Source organism: Plodia interpunctella, chromosome Z, assembly GCF_027563975.2.
Source record: "Plodia interpunctella isolate USDA-ARS_2022_Savannah chromosome Z, ilPloInte3.2, whole genome shotgun sequence".
NCBI lineage: Eukaryota > Metazoa > Arthropoda > Insecta > Lepidoptera > Pyralidae > Plodia > Plodia interpunctella.
In genome coordinates, this window is record NC_071324.2 from 332,057 (window position 1) to 351,454 (window position 19,398).

At 33.6% G+C, this 19,398-nt stretch overlaps 1 protein-coding gene and 1 long non-coding RNA gene across 6 annotated transcripts in view; both read right to left on the reverse strand.

Annotated features, from left to right (window-relative positions):
- Window positions 1-19,398, reverse strand: part of LOC128683090 (otoferlin-like) — a 75,402-nt gene that overhangs the window by 26,140 nt on the left and 29,864 nt on the right. The window lies entirely within an intron of this gene.
- On the reverse strand, window positions 8,609-13,824 carry LOC128683092 (uncharacterized). The gene is made up of 2 exons (XR_008406251.1): window positions 12,980-13,824; window positions 8,609-9,740 (listed from the first exon to the last, which is right to left on the reverse strand). It is a non-coding gene; the product is annotated as an uncharacterized LOC128683092 (long non-coding RNA).

Genomic DNA, 19,398 nt, shown 5'->3' on the forward strand with positions numbered 1-19,398 from the left:
TAAATCATGTGTAACGTCTGACGTCTCGCCTTAGAGCCCTGTCACACGTCGTGGACGTGAGGGGGTGCGCGGGGCCGCGCAGATTGTTTTACGTCTATTGTATCAATATAATCATCAATAAAATTATTTTTTTCGATTATTGATACTTAAATGGACAATAATTTTATGGAAGATAAAAATGTGCCTTTTAAAAAAAGAAAATCGATGATAAACTTAATGATATTATATGGAAAAATGCACAAATTATTATTTATTGAGTCATGTACTGCGATGAATGATAAATATTCTACGGTAAGGTTCAAAAAGGTTTTGAGTCAGATATTTTGGCATATTTTTCAGTTATCTTAAGAACCAGTTATGTATTGGAAATAGTCAAGGTAAAGACTTTTCTATGAATTAATATGATATTAATAAATTATATATATCAATAATATATCAATTAAAATTCCGGTTACGCAGATACGTCTATTTTCACGAAATAACCAATTGCAAGAAAGCGAGAGGAAAGATTTTACACATGAATAAATTTCATACAAATAGGTATATAAGCAGTGGATCGCAACAACATAAAATACAATTACTTTTTTTGTTGTTTACTGTATATTGCCTCCTCTATTATATATTATATAATAAAACTGTAAGTGGGCTATGTACATAGGAGATATTAAAGAAAAATAATTCTATGTAGTCTATATATTTTTTTTACAATAGAAGTCAAAAAAATGTGTCCATCTTTCTGTCTGTCTGTCTGTATGTTTGTTCGCGCATCACGCAAAATCTACTAAGTGGAATTGGATGCGGCTTTCATTGTTCCGTTATATATACCACAGGTTTTAGACTATTATAATTGAAACGGGTGATACTGGATCACCGTCCGGGGCAACATATTGAGATTTCGCATGAAGTAACAAGAATATACTTATCAATATATGTGTTAATTATTACAATTATATTATGTTATAATACCGTCTCCTATCTAACAAGAATATTGTGCATAAAATGTAGATTACTAAGCTACTGACAATGTAATAAAATTGATCGATTGGTTATACATTTTATCACACAAACATGTTAATACACGTTACATAACAAAGTAATGCATTAGTAAAGTAAATGTTACGTTATAGTTAAACACGTGGCACACAAATATCAATAGATCGTACACGTCAAGTGTTTGTGAAACATGAAAAAATAAGTAAAAATAAATATCGTGAAAAAATAACAAACATGTATCCATTCTCTCAATAAATAATATCATTTGTAACAACAAAGTAACTATATTTCACTGATCTCACACTTCAGAATTTCATTATCTTACAGAAATCCATTCCATAATGCGCGTGCGCAGCCAACATGATGAATTCAAATTTTAATTCAGTATTACATATTTACGGAATTACAATTTCTCTGAAAAGGTAATGTGGTCCACAGGAATCTCTTTCTTTCCTCTTCTGTTCTCTTCTTTTCATAATGAAATGTCGACGATATATGACCATACATAGAATGATTATATCGGTGAGCAAGTTTCTATAAAATGATCGTCGGTATAATCATTGCCTGTACGGACCTGGCAGGAGCAACACGACGCGCGCAGGACGATTATTCTTCGACAAGTCTGGTTATAAAATAGGCATAAAACGAATATACATTTTCATTCATTGAATGACTGTTAGAATGAAGCTCATACGTTTTAATTATTTTTTTCTGAAAGTGTTATAAAAAGTGACAAGAACGAATTTTTATTTTCATGAAAAAATTAATTGAAATGCAGGAAACATAAATGATAGTAAGAACCTAAATCAGTTTGCATAAATGTTGATGCTCAGATGCACGGAGATTGTCTGCACAAGATAACTAATTTCTTTGTGATGCTTTGTAAAGCTAAACATCCATAGCACCATAAAGAAAATAAGAACCAAGGCAAGATTAATCCATATCTATTATTATTACTGGTGTAAATGTTGTATGGTTCCAGCCTTGAATAAGACCATTCATCCTCCCGTGGATGTCATACAGCTGATAGACAACAATAATATTCCCAAGTAGTTGACGTCAGGCAGGAGGCCTGTTATAAAATCACAGCAGAACTTTCCAAATTTTACATGAACTTCGGGCTTCGTATAGTCACAGCCCCGCATGAGAAATGAGAGGTTGAAAACCGACCATTATGAAAATAGCAGCAATTGTTTAAGGTTTAAATATATAGATGGGTTATGTAAATGTTATTCTATGTACAAGGTCGCTGGTAATAACCAAGGTTTGGTATAGACTATACAAAAACCTAGGTTTGTTTCAAACCAGGGCAGAAATTTAGTGGCGCCCCCTCTTGCGTGACCAAAGTATATGTGAGAGTGAAGGTCCAGGGACCCAGTAGTTTTAATACGATTATTACGTTTAACGAGTTCGACTCGAACCCCCACAATCAGTTGCACTGAAAGCAAGAAATTAGAAAATACTTTTTGAAAGACACTAACCCTGTTTCCAAAAATATAATAAAATATTGTTAGAAACATTATTAGTAAATTCATAATAACTTCGTATCTTCTTAATTGTCAACACCACCAATATGCCAACTATACAGCTAAACGTGGCCCTCTAGTTTAGCAAACTTAGGCGCTGTCTATCCCGTATGGGATAAAAACGTAATACTGTATCTCTATTCTTCTACATTATCATAACGAGATCTCATAACGAGTAAAGAGTTTTGTTCAGTAGAATGGAATACAGCGTCGAATCAAATAAATTGTTCATGGTTTTTTGTTAGTAATACGGATAAATATATAAAAGTTAATTATTAATAATGGGATATATATTATAGATATATATTAATAATTAACTTTTATATATTTATCTATATATATATTTATATCGTTACATTTTATGTGAAAGTTAACATATTATTATTGACTTAGAACAATGTTATTATTATAAAAAATATTAATTATTTTTAATTGATTTAAATCGAGACCAGCTAAACAGAGGACATGTTACAACTACGATTATTATAACAATCTATTAATTTACTACAGAATACAACAACAGTGGAAGTTTAAAAATAGTGTCTATAAATGAAAAAGTTGGAGTAATGCATAATATGGACATCTCATGAGGAGAGAAAACGAACATCTAACCAAAATAATGTTGAACTTGAAGATTGCTGGTTACAGGAGAAGAGGGAGACTGTGTGAATGAAGATATGAAGAGTTGTGAGTGGATGTGAGCATGACCGTAAACTTATGGAGACAAAAGACGAAAGAGAAATGTTAAGGAAGAATATGACGATTATGACGATACAACAACAACAAAAAGACACTCACATTTAACGAAGTGTTTCTATGTGAATAAACAGTAGTAGGGCAACATGGGGGACATCTACAAAGGAGTACTTACAATGCTGAAGAGCAGCCTGAAGTCTTCTATAATTGCGAGACATCTAACCTCGAAGGTGATCTCTTTACCAACAAATATAAAGGCATAATATATTTACCAGTAAAGGGACCAACCCCGCGGTCAGTACCGATGATCCACTGGAAAGACCGGTGGTGGTGGTCAGGATGTTATTTGACGACAGTTCTATCATGGAAGTGGTCCCGAGTAAATACTAGATGCCAGGAGTTTTACTGGCTCAATAATATTTAAGCCATTTACAAGGGACCAACGCCCCTGATAGCGAAAGCTTATTTGCAACTGAAAATGTTTGAATTAAGTTGATGGGTGATGAACGAGAACACGAGAGAGATACCAGTTGCTTTTTGAAAGAAATAAGTGCAGAAACTGAACAAACGAAAAAGTAAACATCAGCGCGTCTGCTTTGTATCTCTATTTTTTAATTTAAATAGTTTTTTTTTTCAAAAATTTACTAATTATATAAAGAAGCTAGATAAGAACAAGTGTTATCACACAATAAAAATTCCGTGCATATTTGCGAGATTGCATATTGTTGAACATTTAAGTGTTACTAACCTCTTCTAAAATGACAAAGTTTAAGAATGATTTCTAATTTTGATTTCTCCGTTTTCAAGAATCACAAATTATATTAAAATCAATCCGGCAGCAACCCTATTGAAGTGTATAAGCGCTTCAATAGGGTTACTACCGGATTGATTTTGATATTTTAATTTAATTACAATCACAAATCACAAATGCATCAACGAAATACTGTGCATTGAAATGAAGAAAAAGACAAAACAGGATGAAGAACATGAGGAGAATGGAGAACAAAATGAAGAAGACAAAGAAGAAAAGCAATTACCAAAACAAAATTGGAGGTAAGAAAATTTTGATGACGTCGATTGATCACATAATGACAGCATATTCCAGGCCAGCAGAAATATACAAATTAGATATGTTACGGCTAAACCTCGAAATGCATTAAGGCTTAAATTTATCCATCTAGACCCTAGGTGAAGCCGGTTCCAATTGGTTACACCTGGTTGTAGAGACCGGCTGCACCTAAGTCTAGTCGGTGTGAGAACGGCTAAATCTAAATCTAAATCTATAAATCTAGCCTTCGGAGTTTAATTAAATACAGTAAGTAAATAGTTAGGTATACAAATTTAAATGTGTAATGAATGAATTCAGTTCCAATACGCGCCATATAATTTTGTCCATCGACTACCATAATGATGTGGCACCATGCCGGAATGCTATACCGGAGGTCCCGGTTCAAACCCCGCTTAAGGTCAAGATCGAAAATGATCTTTTTCAGACTGACCTGCGACTTGGGTGTTTATTTACATATGTATATGTTATAGAAGACAACATAAGTCTCTAACTTATTTTTGGGGCTAACTCAGTAGTCTCCCTGTACTGGTGATTGATTTTTTTTATTTGACTGGTATCTAACGCATAACCTTCCAAAGGCGCATAAGGTGCAGCAGAGTATAGCTACATAGATATTAACATCTTTTGTTCTACGACTTTTGCCTGATCGTAACAAATACATAAATTTTCCTTTCCTGTCGTTTCTATAAAACGTTAACTCTGTGTTCGATTCCGCTACTAACGCTACTGTACTGTATCGCGTTGCTTGGCTATTATATAGAGTTAATATGTGTAGAATCGCAAATTATTCATTATTTACGTAAAAATATTATAAATATCTGTTTGCTTTTAAATAGATGCTTTTAATTATATATATATACCATATATTATAGTCATTTTATGTTTCTTAAATAATAATATAATACGCTTATTAAATGTATATAAATTAAGTATATATTTTTTTCATATACATAAGCAGCATATACAAGTTTACGTAAAAACACCAGTAACCTAGGAAAACCAGAAAACTGACATTGTAAACATCGTACTCAACTATAGAATAATCTATGAGTTTATTATTACAATAGATAAAAAAAAATTAATAAGTTTAGTTCGATATTCCTACAATCACAAGTTTATTGTTTGCATCGAGCGTCGCACCGCGCGTCCCCAACTAAATTCGTACGCACGCACATTGAGTTTAAGGGAAAATTAAATTACCTAAATTATATATTCGTAACAAAAGATTTTAAAAAACGTATTTTCAAAAAATATCATAAACTCATGATTTGCAAGGTTGCTGGATTTTGACAAGTCGTTCTTCATATTTCATTTACATTGTGACAGATGGACAAGTTTTATGATTATTAGTTACAAATAAATAAAAAAACAAAATAAAACACTATCATCCGGGCAATGTATGAATTCAGCTTTACTCCAATCTGCTGTAGTACAGTGCAAGCTTACGACACCAGAGACAGGCGAGCTTTAAGCTTACAAGATTAATAGCTTGTCTATATCTGGTACCACGAGCTTCACGCGTAAGCACCAACGAGGACAGCCACAAAAGGTACATACAATTACTTACAAAGAAATTTATATAGAAATAAATAGGTATAGTACTTTTGTATTTTATTCGTGTAAATAGGTAAATAAATAAACAACATATGTAATTCAAGAAAATTTTCATTCCAAATAGAAACAAGGAAATAGCATTAAATTTATAGAAGTGAGTATATTGAGTCGACGCGAGCCAGTCAACTAAGGATGCTGAGGGCCGCGAGGGAAGATTAAGCAGACCTTGGATAAGTGAGGAATTGGAAATGCGGTCAGATCATAAAGAAAAAAATCTTGGTTCAAAATCGTTATAGTTTTTTATATCTGAGTGAGCTCTGAGCTCTCGAGTGCTCTCTGACTTGGCTGACAAGTTCAATGCATTACAGTCTTTTTGCTTTGCGATGTGGTATTTATTTATTGAATATTTAATAAAATCAGCCAGCTACAATTACATAATGTCACCGCTTGAACTTAATCTAATTTCCATTTGATTTTTCTTATATATTTTTATTTGGAATAAAAATGAGTAATGTCTAATCGTGAAGCTATTGCTTACAGCTATTTATAACAAATAAATATTATGTGTTAGAGCGACATTGTAATAATGTTATAGTGCGGAGACTAAATAGTTACATAGTATATAAATTATGATAATGAAACCAAATCTTTATTCTATTCGACTATAATAATGAGACAAAGTACCTGTTCGAAAATATAAAATCATTCGGATTTGAAATTTGAAAATACAGTACTATGTCGTTATTGGTGGATTTTTGATTATGTCTGATGGTCAAAGGTCATGCTTAGCTGAAAAGCGAGCCTATTGGTGGATTGAAAATTCAAAGGTAAAAAAGCCATAATTTTGTTCTTTCCCTTGATTTACATTGCCCAAATTCCAAAGCTTTTCCTGTCGTACAGAATCATTTTGTTTGAAGTTTACTATACGTTGCGTCCATTTTTATATACATCAGTGATGTTTGATTTTATAAAAAATTTGAAAGTGGATATTCTTATGCCTATTAACGTTATATCGATAGAAATCACTATCGAAAACATGAATGAAAAAGTTAAATATAAAGTAAGGTGTACTATTAGCGCTGATCCGCTTGAATTCCTGTTTCACCTGTGTCTATGATGCAGATAAAACTTTCCCTTTATGACACTTTCATTCATTTAAAATGTTGTAAAAATCGATTTATAACTCTTAAAGCTCAAATCTTTTATTAACAATCTTTGTACTAATAGAAATGCCCTCAAATCACAAATAGTGTACATCGGCTATAGTAAGCGCTCCTCCCCGCGCTACACCATGGCTGACAGCCTCTCTTGTACAGCCCCTGGCCGAGCATTCATCTAAAACTATATTCATCATAGATTGCATTTAAACATTTAAATTTATCAATTAAAATTTAAAAGAAGAAATAGCTACTCATTTATTCTTAAATCAAAAAAGTCTGAGCGTTAATCCAGAAATTAGACCTTCACAGGCACTTTTTCAAGTCATATTTTAAATCATCTCAAAAATCTACAAACTATCAGCATTTCGGAACGACCACTGCTGAGAAGAAATGCCGAAAGAAACTCATTTAAACAGTGTTGGTCCCTGTCATGCTAGAAAGGCTTACCAGAAGGGCTTACTTAATATGGGGCTAATTGGGGTCCGTAGTCAAACCTTTTACTTCTACTATAATCTTTGTATTAATATAAATCACATGTAATGCACATCGGCTATAGTAAGCGCTCCTCCCCGCGCTACACCATGGCTGACAGCCTCTCTGTTACAGCCCCTGGCCGAGCATTTATCTGAAACTATACTCATATTTAATTTAAAAGTTTAAATTATGCAATTAAAGTGAAATGTATTATAGAATACCAGTAACTTATCTCACACAAAGTCGAAAGATTTCAAGTCAAATATAGTATTTTTAAAAGCAACTACCAGCAACTTTAAAAGCAACTACAAACTACCAGCATTTCGGAACGACCACTGCTGAGAAGAAATGCCGAAAGAAACTCATTTAAACAGTGTTGGTCCCTGTCATGCCAGAAGGGCTTACCATTATTGTTTTATACATATTTATCAAGACGGTTCATATTATTTGATCTTTATTAGCCAACCAACAATATTAACATTAAGAATATCTAGTTATATGCATTATGAAAAAAACTGATGGCTTGTGAAAAAATAGAAATAATATATTTATTACTTATTTATCCGAGGCTGAACCGATCTTTGTGATCAGCGTGGGCAGTGCCATGCAATTAGTAGGTACATATACAAGTACCTGCTAATTCCATGGGCAGCGCTTATGTAACGGCGGCGCTAATTCGCCATGTCACAGAACCGTCACTGGACTGGCATTTGATTGATATACTCGTAGCCTGCCCATGGAATTAGTGTACGAAGTACTTACTAAATCCTTGAGCCAACCGCAGTCCTGAGTCAACCACAGTTCTGCCGCTGCGTTGCAGCTAACCTTGACACTTCAAGGCAAGGCAAGAAGCTTGCAATATCCGCCATCTATGGACCCCGTAGCTAACCCACAGCTCGGCCCCAACCAAGAACATGTTTTATATTTTTATTCAAGTAGGTATGCATTTGAAAAATTACAAATCGTAATGTAAATAAAAATTTACTTTATGGTAATGTAAATAAAAATTTACTTTATGGTAATGTCAATAAAAATTTACTTTATGGTAATGTCAATAAAAAATTACTTTATTTGTGGGATCGACAGATCCTGGTTGCATGTAGAGGAATATAGGGCTAGGAAATGATACAAGGGAATCAGCTACACAATTTATTTGATAAAAGACATCTATCGTATGTATTTAAGACTACTTATTATGTAATAAATAATTGAAATTACATGAATTTAATGTGCTATATGAGCGCAAAGCCAGCTCCACACTACCGCCGAACTCACACACATGCCGATGCGAATGCGTGAACATTGCGCAGTTATTATGAGTGTTTCTATTTACCGCAATGAGAATCCAGCAATGTATACCGAATCCAGAAAAAGAGTTTATCAAACTGTTCGACGACAGTGCGAAGCCGGCATAAGGGTTGTATAATTAACATCAAGTAATTTATATTCTAGGCTTTCAATGCCTAGTAAGTATTATATAGTATACCTACTGAGATTACACAATACTACTAATACAACTATGGGCATAGTGCGACTTTGCTATTCACATCTCACTATCGAATCGATTTGCAGTGAGACGCAGCTAACCAATCGCAGTGCGCTGTAGTGACGCCAGACAATCACATCGCTAGTATAGTTGGTTACCTGCGTATCACTTTGAAAGCTTTCGACGGTCGATATCGTATGGCAAAGTCACACTAGTTCCTTTGAATAGATATTATTCCATATCTAGTATTTCTAGGATTATTAGTCAACATCAATGAGACGCCTATTAATACGACAATAAGATACGTTATAAAGATATCAAAGTAAGTTAAAACTAACATTAATAAAGACATTGTAATTAAAAATACGGAATACAAATTCAATCTAGTTGACGACCAAGCACGTCACGGTCGAAGAGTGAGCCTTATTTTTAATTGTAAGGTCTCGAACTATTGATAAACTACTAATCCTACCAACGAATACATTTAGTAAAACTGTACTGTACTGTACTGTACCTGGTCACAGTCACATATCTTCCTTGTAGAACCTCAGTTTATCATAATAATTATCTAATATGGCTTCTACCAATATTACACGAAGCATACACAAAGCAAATTACTACGCTACTGCATTATATATTACGAGTATATTAAGAGTATATGTTAACATATTCTTTGTCAGTATATTGTGTGGTTGTGCTAAATTTCTCGTGGTCTTGAGAATTCTGTTTGCTTCCACTTATACTGAAGTGACGTACATAGTCTCCTTATAGTCCGATTGTTCCTAAAAAAAGAAACGGTTAAAGTTTTATTTTTGTAGATACTTCAGTGAAATAGACTTAGTATAGAGTTAATAGTTTACCGAATATCTCAAAGAGGGCTATTAGAAATGTTCGGTAAACTTGCCTGGTGTCTGTCGGGATTTTATATTTTATTTAGAGTTCCTGGCAAAATATTTATTCTCTAGCTGGAGAAAACAAAAATTCCGACAGTCGAACCGACAAAGCTTATTCTTAAGTTATACAAGTTATTTTTAGTTACATTTAGTGAAGGAAATATAAAGTTTTAATTTACAGCTTATTTAATTAATGGTACGCGTAATTTTTATTTATTATTTACCTATACATAAAAAAAAAGATTTACGTTTGCCGAATTTATTAAAAATAAAAATATTGTGTTAAAGAGTTAAGTGTTAGTAATAAAATGTGTTGTTTATATATATAATGTTTATAATATATGTGTTACTAAAAATGTGTCCTACTTTTGGGAGGGTACAGAGGAAGAAGAAAAAATAAAAGAACAAAATATAAGGAAAACAAAAAAAAATTGACTGATTGCATTGAATGAGGTGTAACACGATCCGGTCTACGTTACACGTCATTCAACGGGCGATGGGGTCGTCACATCCCTACGCCATTGGTTGTGTTCACCAAGTTAAAACGGCCGGTTTCTATTGCCCGGATTTTCTACTGTAATCTACTTCAGACATTCAAACACATAGATATATTACTTAATTGTTAAAATTTGTATCCAGTATCTATTTAATGAGACACCTGGACACTTGAAAAAACCGTTTCTATTGAAAAAAATATATCGACAAAAGAATGTTCCTGATCATGCCATTCAATAATTATAAAATAACACGTAATTCAATCTTCTGTTTGCCATTTTTGTAACAGGCTATTATAAGGAAATAAATTTCAGTAAATTATTGAGTTTTGATAACTTTTACATTATATCCGGAACAGATACTCTTGTCAGAGTGGCCGAACCAGATCTTGACTCTTGACGACATGCTCAGAGCTAGTGACGAACAATTTAAATATAATCTCAATAATATTACGCAATGTTAAAATTAATTTAATATGCATATCGGCTAAAGGTCATTACACACTATACCGGCAGCGCATACCTACGACATATTTCTTTTAACTATGGCTATGACGCAGCATCCCTTGATATTCAGGCTATGGTTACCCGTCCACACTATATGCATTTCGTACGTGAGTTGCAAGCTCAAATTCCGTACGCTACAGTTAGTATGCGAGTTAAAATTTCATTTCAATATTTTTATTTATTTTATTTTGGAAACAGTTATATAGAAGAATTTTTTATAGGACGAAACGACGAACAACTCAGAAGTTTTGGTTATGAATGTGGATGAAGCGCGGTGACTTTGTGTGGTGGGTGGCGAGAAGCGCGTTGACTGTCGCCTATTCAAATCGTTGGAATTTATCCAAATTGATATAATATGACTTCGTGCACAAATTTATAATAATTTGAATTAAAAGATAATTTGCTGCGTGCCTTGCGGGTGCCAGAACAATGTGGAATGACTTAAGCAAGCGCTCCTCCCCGCGCTACACCATGGCTGACAGCCTCTCTGTTACAGCCCCTGGCCGAGTATTATCAGAAATTACAATAATCATAAATCACATCTAATACAATATAACCTTATAATATTCTGTTAATATACCTACCTGTGCACCATAAAGTAAGTAATTATATTCCAACAAATCAACTACTGAGCGGATAATGTTCTCAATTCCCACATGCTGGTATGCACTTTATGTTATGGAATCATATAATATCTATCTATCTTGTATAGTAATCTGAGTCTTTGTCAGGTTTTTACTATATTAATCATACGTTTGATAATAATGTTTTTGGTCAATGTTCAGCAACTAGATTTTCACATCAAGTTTATCTGCTGTACACATTGACATTATACCATAAAAATCTTTAATAAACATTAATTCGTATCTTAAAATTGTCATGTATATCTGGCCCTGTGATGGAGTTGCTATGTTTTGTAAAAAAAAACACAACAAAAATTACTTTTTTTAATTATTTCAAAATTACTTTTAAAAGTTTTTGATTTTGATCACTGGGCCAGACATTCTTACTGGTTTGTACTACATTTGTGGTGTAATCAAATTTATGTCTGGAAAATTCTGATTGCACTCAAAAACTACCACATTTATTTTTTACAAGTCCATGTATAGCAGTCCGATTCTCATATCAGATTTCACTATATCACAGACGTGTGAGCGGTGTCACATTGGTGTGCCAGTGGTCAACCATTGTGTGACTGTCTGGGTCTGCGTCAGAGTTTGTCCGCTATCTAACGATTATAACATCAATACCAATTAGCGATAGTATCGTAAGGGAATGTAAACAGATTATATTATCTGAAAATCGATTAAATAAATTTACTGAACCAAAATGTATAATACACATGAAAAAAAAAACAAAGGAAATAAAACCAGAAAATTATCGGTAATCCTCACTAAATTTCTAGTATTCTGATTCATATAAAAGGTATACCTAAGTAAGAGTTTTCTACACACATATTATTATGATATTTGTTTAAGTCTGCCAGATTTTACTGCAGAAAAATATCCTTTTACTAAAAAAATATTCACATGTCGACAATGTATTTTAATAAATTCATCTACAATTAGATTAGCAATATAATAACCTAACCTAACCTAAACAACAAATGAGCTTTCTACAATTTGAGGTGCTCGATCAAACTCAACACAAGTGTCAACGACCCCTTAACCTAAACGGAGCTGTCAATAAAGAAGTCCTGTCAAGTAGGCTCGGTCAAGTTCAATGTCTCCCTCTGCTGAAATGTAGGTCGCTTGGCTCTGCGCCAGCGCCCTCCCTGCCCCGCGCAACAAGTATGGTGCGGATAATCCGCTCCTGTGAATGGAGACTGTTTGTGGGTCGGTAATGCCGAATGGGCTTCTGTGTTGGGTGGCGCAACTTGGCTGTGTCGACATTTTCTTCAAATGATCTCTTTTTTAATCTGTCGGGTGGATGTGGGTGGCTGTGTTTATGTAGTTGAGCGTTAGTTGTTACCTGGGTTAGGATTGTGTGCTTTCGGGGTTCAATTCCCGTTAGTAATGTGTGTAATTTTGGGATATTTGCATGCACAATAAGCTTCGATAACAGTTGGAAATTATAGTAAAATTAAATAATAATTACAAAAAGTCAATATACATAACAAGTACTTACATTTCTTCTTCATTTTGTTGCACAAATTAAAACTGAAGACCTCCCAATTTCAAGACAACGGCTTTACGACAAAGGTCGCCAAAATCTATACACAAATAATGGGTAATAAATATGAGCGAGGGGGTTTGCTGTGTGTCAAGTTCAGCAAAGTAGGTCGCTGGCGCTGCGCCAACCCGCGACCACCCTCGACAACCCTCGACACGCCACCCTCTGTCCCCCGCGCAACAAGTATGGAAACAGACTGTTATTTTGCATGTAATGGCCCGATTCGACGGAATTTATGTTCCAATTCCAATTTTGGCTTCGAATCTTCTTGGTGCGAACACGGTATACCTACATGATTTAGTTGCGAGATTTAAATTTATTTTTCATGCAAGAATGGAGACAGTATGCTATGTCCAAGGTTGTCAAATGCGGTTGATGAAGAAATATTATTATGATAGTGTTTGTAGGAAGATGAGGCATCTATTTAAATAGGTATGTCTGTTTAGCGGGTAAGTAGCAGCGTTGCCAGGCTCGCTACTCTCCCGGCATTAGCAGCTCGGTAATATTACTACACTAGCACCAGTGTTAGTCGTTATGATATCACATGTTATGATTTTCACTTAAATATTTGGTTAAAATTTTTTAAAGCTTTCTAGACTTTTCTAAAAACGTATTTCCTTGTAGTCAAATTTTTAGTTATTCCCGTTTTCCGCACTTTCATAAAAAAAATTGGTTAAGGTTTCGCTATATGTAGTTCTATTTAAATAACAATAATATTGTCTTATAACTTCATATTGGTATCTATATCAAATTATTCTGCATTTTCAATTTGCAAATATATTAATTATTAAAGTGTTCAATGAAACAACATGCCAAGATCTTACATCATCATCTTAATTTAATACCTATATTATAAAGATCTAGTATAGATCTCTTCATAGTTTTGGTGAATAAAGCAATATTTTAAAATTAGGTATTAAGTAACAATAGTGAGGTGAAGCGATGTTATAGACAGTAACAATGTGAACTAACAAGTTCAGCTGTGGATTTCGCTGGCAATGCGCCAAACCCCCACCACACCACCCCGCACAACGCAACAAGTATACCAATGGAATATTATATTTTATTGCGGGAAAAATGGCAATGGTAATAAACGACTTGACAATTTTATATGTGTCTCTTTATTATTATGTTCTGTTACATTTTTAAAAGCGTAAAGAACAATGAATAAATTCTTAGTACCTATATAAAATTGAATTTATGAAAGTTATTATATGAGGCTCGGCAGACAAATTTTGTACCTACCATTTTGGAATCAAATTCTGAAACACGCTTGAAGAATGTGAATTTCGCATAAAGTTTTCTGCGAAACTTCTTCAAAACTTTGTCATAACACAAATGAAAATTGCTCAAGACTGTTTTGTGATATAACGGATTTCAGTAAAATTTTCCCCGTTATTTTGAAAATGAGAAATTATTTGCAACACGTTTTTGAGGCAAATTCAAATCATAACAAAGGAAAATAAATAGGACTGTAATATGTTGGCTCATATGACCGCCGTCATGCGCCGCATGCAGCGCGGGTGACGCGACCGCAGCGCGTTTGGCTTGCAAGTGAAATGAAATGCGACAACTACGAATTTTCCCTTGTATTTCTGGAAACCATTGTTAGCCACGTTTCATTCGTGAAAGGTTTTGTTAAGTCACCCCACTGTTATTTCAATTTGAAAAGAGCCTTATATTTTATTGTTTGCTTTTGGATTGGTAAGCGGTGGTATGCGGTTAAACAAAAACGCTCTGCTATTATATACTAGCTTTTTTCGTTGAATAATAATGAAATGTCCGCAGATCTTTTATTTCAACTTTTTCATATTATATCTTCTAAAAATGTAGAATTAATATCACCTCTGTTTAGCTTCAGTCAGAGGAAAAGTGTATTAAAATAAGTAACAATTCTATATATCATAAAAAAAGGGAAAAATGACGGGCTCGCTGCGTCACAATGAGTGATCGCGCGCGTACCCTCGCCTCTCGACTACATTTTGTCTTAAAATGAAGGAAATTATTCATGAAATCATAATCCCTACATTTAACATGGAAATAGTATGTATGTACCGAAATGAATTGACTGTTTGATGTACTTCATATTTATTTTTTACGCTTTATTTATACACATAATATTCTTGATAAACTTAGTCGATTTATTTTAGCTGATTTTGAATTAGAATTGTATATAAAATAAACTAGTGTATGTATTGAGACGATGGCCACTGTTTGGCTTTCTTCGTCATGAATTCAAAGCTAAGAATGCTCTTTTCGCGTCGGGGGTTGATGAAAACAAGATCTAAATGAATATGCTTTAAATAAAAAATCCTGATTCTGTTGTGGTCATTTTAAAAACAAAACCCTGTCACCCAACAGTTGAATGTTCTAGAAATTCTCAGTAAACATTTTTCCCGCGCTAATTGCGCCCTTCTCGTTGTTACAGGTTCTTTCCCTTGCTCGAGGGTTCGTTATCAGTTACTATGACCTTAATTAGACCAGTTTACATAACATCGCCTGTTCTAATTATATCTATGTTTAGTTGGAGTGTGTTTCTTTTAGTAATTTTGTGTTGTCGTGTGTCAAATGATTCTGCGTTTTAATGTTATCAGCTTTAATTAGAAGTCACATTATTAAGACTTCTATGCATCGATAACAATGTACTGTTAAAATTTTAACGAACATTTAACGGGCGTTTACAAGGTTATAATTTTTTAGGCTCATGTATTTTATTTAATCGATCCGTGTAAATATTTAAATTAACTCGTCACGTTACGTCATTTGAATAAAACAGTTAAGTACAACACTTAACCAAATAATCAGCTTTATAAAGCACAAATTGGCACGATAATTGTGAGTAACTAATTGGATATATTATCCGATCGAAATGTGATGCTTGCTATTTAATAAATAACAATGTACATGGGCCAACAAGAACGTAGCCAAAATAATTAAGATTTCGATTTTTTTACCGGGGTTCAGAGGTTGCTGGACAACTTTTTGCGCTGTTGACTGTACCTACAAGGTCACGGTACAAGGATAGGATACAAAGAGCTTCCCGAAGCCCTTCATTAAACAATTGTGAAGTGTTGTTTAGCCCTTCTCTGAAACGGGTCTAAATACACCAATCATTCTGACAGACTTCAAACAAGAAGTTTAAATAAGTTCGTTCATTTTTGTTAACATCGTAGGTGTGTATAATAACTATTATTATATAAAATATATATAAGATTCCTGTTCTTGTAATTCTTGTTAGTTTGCTTCGGATTTTTGACAAGAAAATTTTCGTCGCTTTATCAAGTGTCCTTTGATGAGCGTTAAGTTCCAGTTTCGCTTACAACATTTGTAAGAAAATGATGGATTTGTTTACCAAGTAAGTAGGTGCATTATCACTACAAGTATAAGACAAAGTAGCTTCCCGCTGTCTGTCCCTATGTATGCAGATCTTTAAAACTACTATGTATAGGGTATTTTTAAATCATAGATCACTATGATTTAAAAATACCCGCATAAAAATACGCATAAAATCTTGAATCATCAAGAAGGTTAAAAAGTATAAAATATTATAAGTTTTACCCGAGCGAAGTCGGACAGCCTTTAGTAATTTACAATTATCTCTCTCAAATCTAAGTGATTTCCCAGTAGCTTCCTCAGCCGTTGTACGTCGGATATAATGTAAAATGTAATAATATCGATGTCGAAACCTTGATTTCGTGTAGTGTTGTAGTTGATTCCTCAGAGGACGGCTGCGGAGCTAGTTTTCAACAAAGTCGTAATTCGAGGTATTCCAACAAGTTCATCACATCGCACTTGTAAGTAAGCCCCGAATTTATACTTTGTCAACAATTATGTTACAGTCTCCTTCTAATGTTCTTCTAGTCTTTTTTTTTCTTCTTCTACTATATACCAGTTGTTATGAAATTTGGTACACGGACAGAACATAACTTGGAAAAACTCTTTTTATCCCGAAATTACCACAAACGCGATAGCCCGGGGCTCAGTTAGTGTGTTATATCTTTAGACACCTTTTGCACATCGTGAAAATTTTTACATAATCCCCAAGAATCATCATAATTTTGTGATTTTTTTTGGAAATTAAAAAAAAATATTATTTTGTTTCTATTCTTAATGTTAGTTAGTTAAAATAAAAACTTAATAACTACAATTTTATCATTATTCACAACTTTTATTGCTACAATATACATTACAAATAACATGAAACACATACTGCGATAAATAAAAAAACTAAACATTGTATGTGAGAATGGATGGTTGTGTGTTTTTGTTTACTTTTTCACGCAAAATGTACAAATACAGAAATCGACGTAATTTTTAGAACATTAGGTACAAAAATAAAGTTTCAGTAGTATATTTAATTCTATTGATACAAATACATTCAAGCAGGACAAAACACTTGCAAATGGGCGATCATTCATGAAGGAATATGGACAAGATTATGATAAATTTGAAGGCGGTAGGTTGACTAACGTCCTTGTTTAACGTGCCGCCCCGTCTGAGATCAAAGACTAGATGAAAGCCTGTGCGATAAGGCTTTAATTCCACTGAAAGCTTTATTATTTTATTTATGTAACTATATTACGAAATCTTGATAAAATTGATTTAAAAGACACGACACAGAAAGGAGAATATCTCAAAATTTGTATTGCATTTAAATTTAAAAGCAATTCGCTTTTAATTAAAAGTGACCGCAGTGTGACCACAATGTTATATATTATATAAGACATACATATTCGGACTTTTGACAAGGAAATTACATTTTCCTCGCTTTATCAAGTGTCCTTTGACGAGCGTTAATTTCCAGTTTCGCTTAGAACATTTGTAAGAAATTAGTGGTTTTGTTTACCACTTTAAGTAGGTATATTATCACTATATAGTATAAAACAAAGTGGCTGGTCTGTGAGTATGACGAAGTTTTGGGTATTCGGCTACTAGAGTGAATTAATTACAAAAACGCGATGTCAATTGATAATCGGTGATTGATGAAATCGGATTGATAATCGGTAGTGTTTACGTTTCAATGACAAATTGGCGTTGTGATTTGATGTCATATAAGTGAATATAGTGTCACTAGGAGATTGCGGTTGGCTTCGAAACGAAATAGAAGATTCTTTAGGATGTGCAAATCTATATCTGTGGGATGTGAAAAGATCTTGCGGCCAATTTTGAATTGAAATCTCGCACTATTAACTTTCATAAGGGAAATGTGTACGACAGATTTTACACGCCCGCAGTGAATTGATGCCTTACGATCAAACAGCCTGGTACACGAGGTCACAGAGAATTCGCTTTAATTATAATATTTACAAAGAGAATATAGACTCTCTGTTTGTTCGACTTCAACACTGATTTAGATAATAAAAGAAAACCCACGCTCTAAGAATTAAAATGAATTGTATCTTTATTTAATTTATTAGGTACCTACTTTTCTAAAACATCGCATGTTTAAAACAAGATATATATAAGTTAAAATATTTTTTCGTCTCAAATGGATAATGTCAAATGTAATTTTAAATGACAATAATTACAGGAATATGTTCTTCATGAGCTGTTAAGTTGTAATTTTATACGTACATGTGTGTACTCGTATATGTTTATGACATACCAGGATACATACAGCAATTCGTACATTCGACACAGGTTAGGTGCAACTATGACAAGTTAGGTACATCTTCAACAATGGGGGCGCCACATGTATTACAAAATAAATTAGTTTACTACCATTTTTTTACCAGTAGCTAAGCTAAAATACTACATATTTATTTAGTTTTTTTTTAAATATTGTGTCGTCGTTAGTACTCCAGCCGAAAGCTAGCCTAGGCTGGTCGAGAGGCCACAGTCAGTAGCAGGCTGCACTTGACTTTCGAGGCAGCCTGAGTAGATTCCTGACCGATAGCATCATAATTTATAAATACCCAATAATATCATTATTCAAATTTACTAACAAATATTTTAAAGGAATTTTAATACTAAGCGTTGGCATATATTGTTATAAGTTGAAACATTTGTGGCGTAAAACAAAATATAGTACTCACCCGTAGACGTCACGGCTAAAGGGACAGTGAAATACTCAACAAATTGTTTAGGGCACACACAAGTTCCTAGTAAATTTATATAAATTCGTACATGAAATAGCATTTTTTATCAAGTACGTATATTGACGGGAATCTTAGTGCATTGTAATTTATTTATTCCGTGCTGGCCTAGGTACAAAGAAAACAGTTGTTTTTTACAATCATTTTCAATATCAATCTTTCATGGAGAGCATACAACATTTCAGCTGCAAGTCGTCACGTGCTGATTACGTAATTGTCACTCAAGAGAAGCTGTAAATTGCGGATTCTTCTCATAGGCGATAGGCTACCTGTTATAAT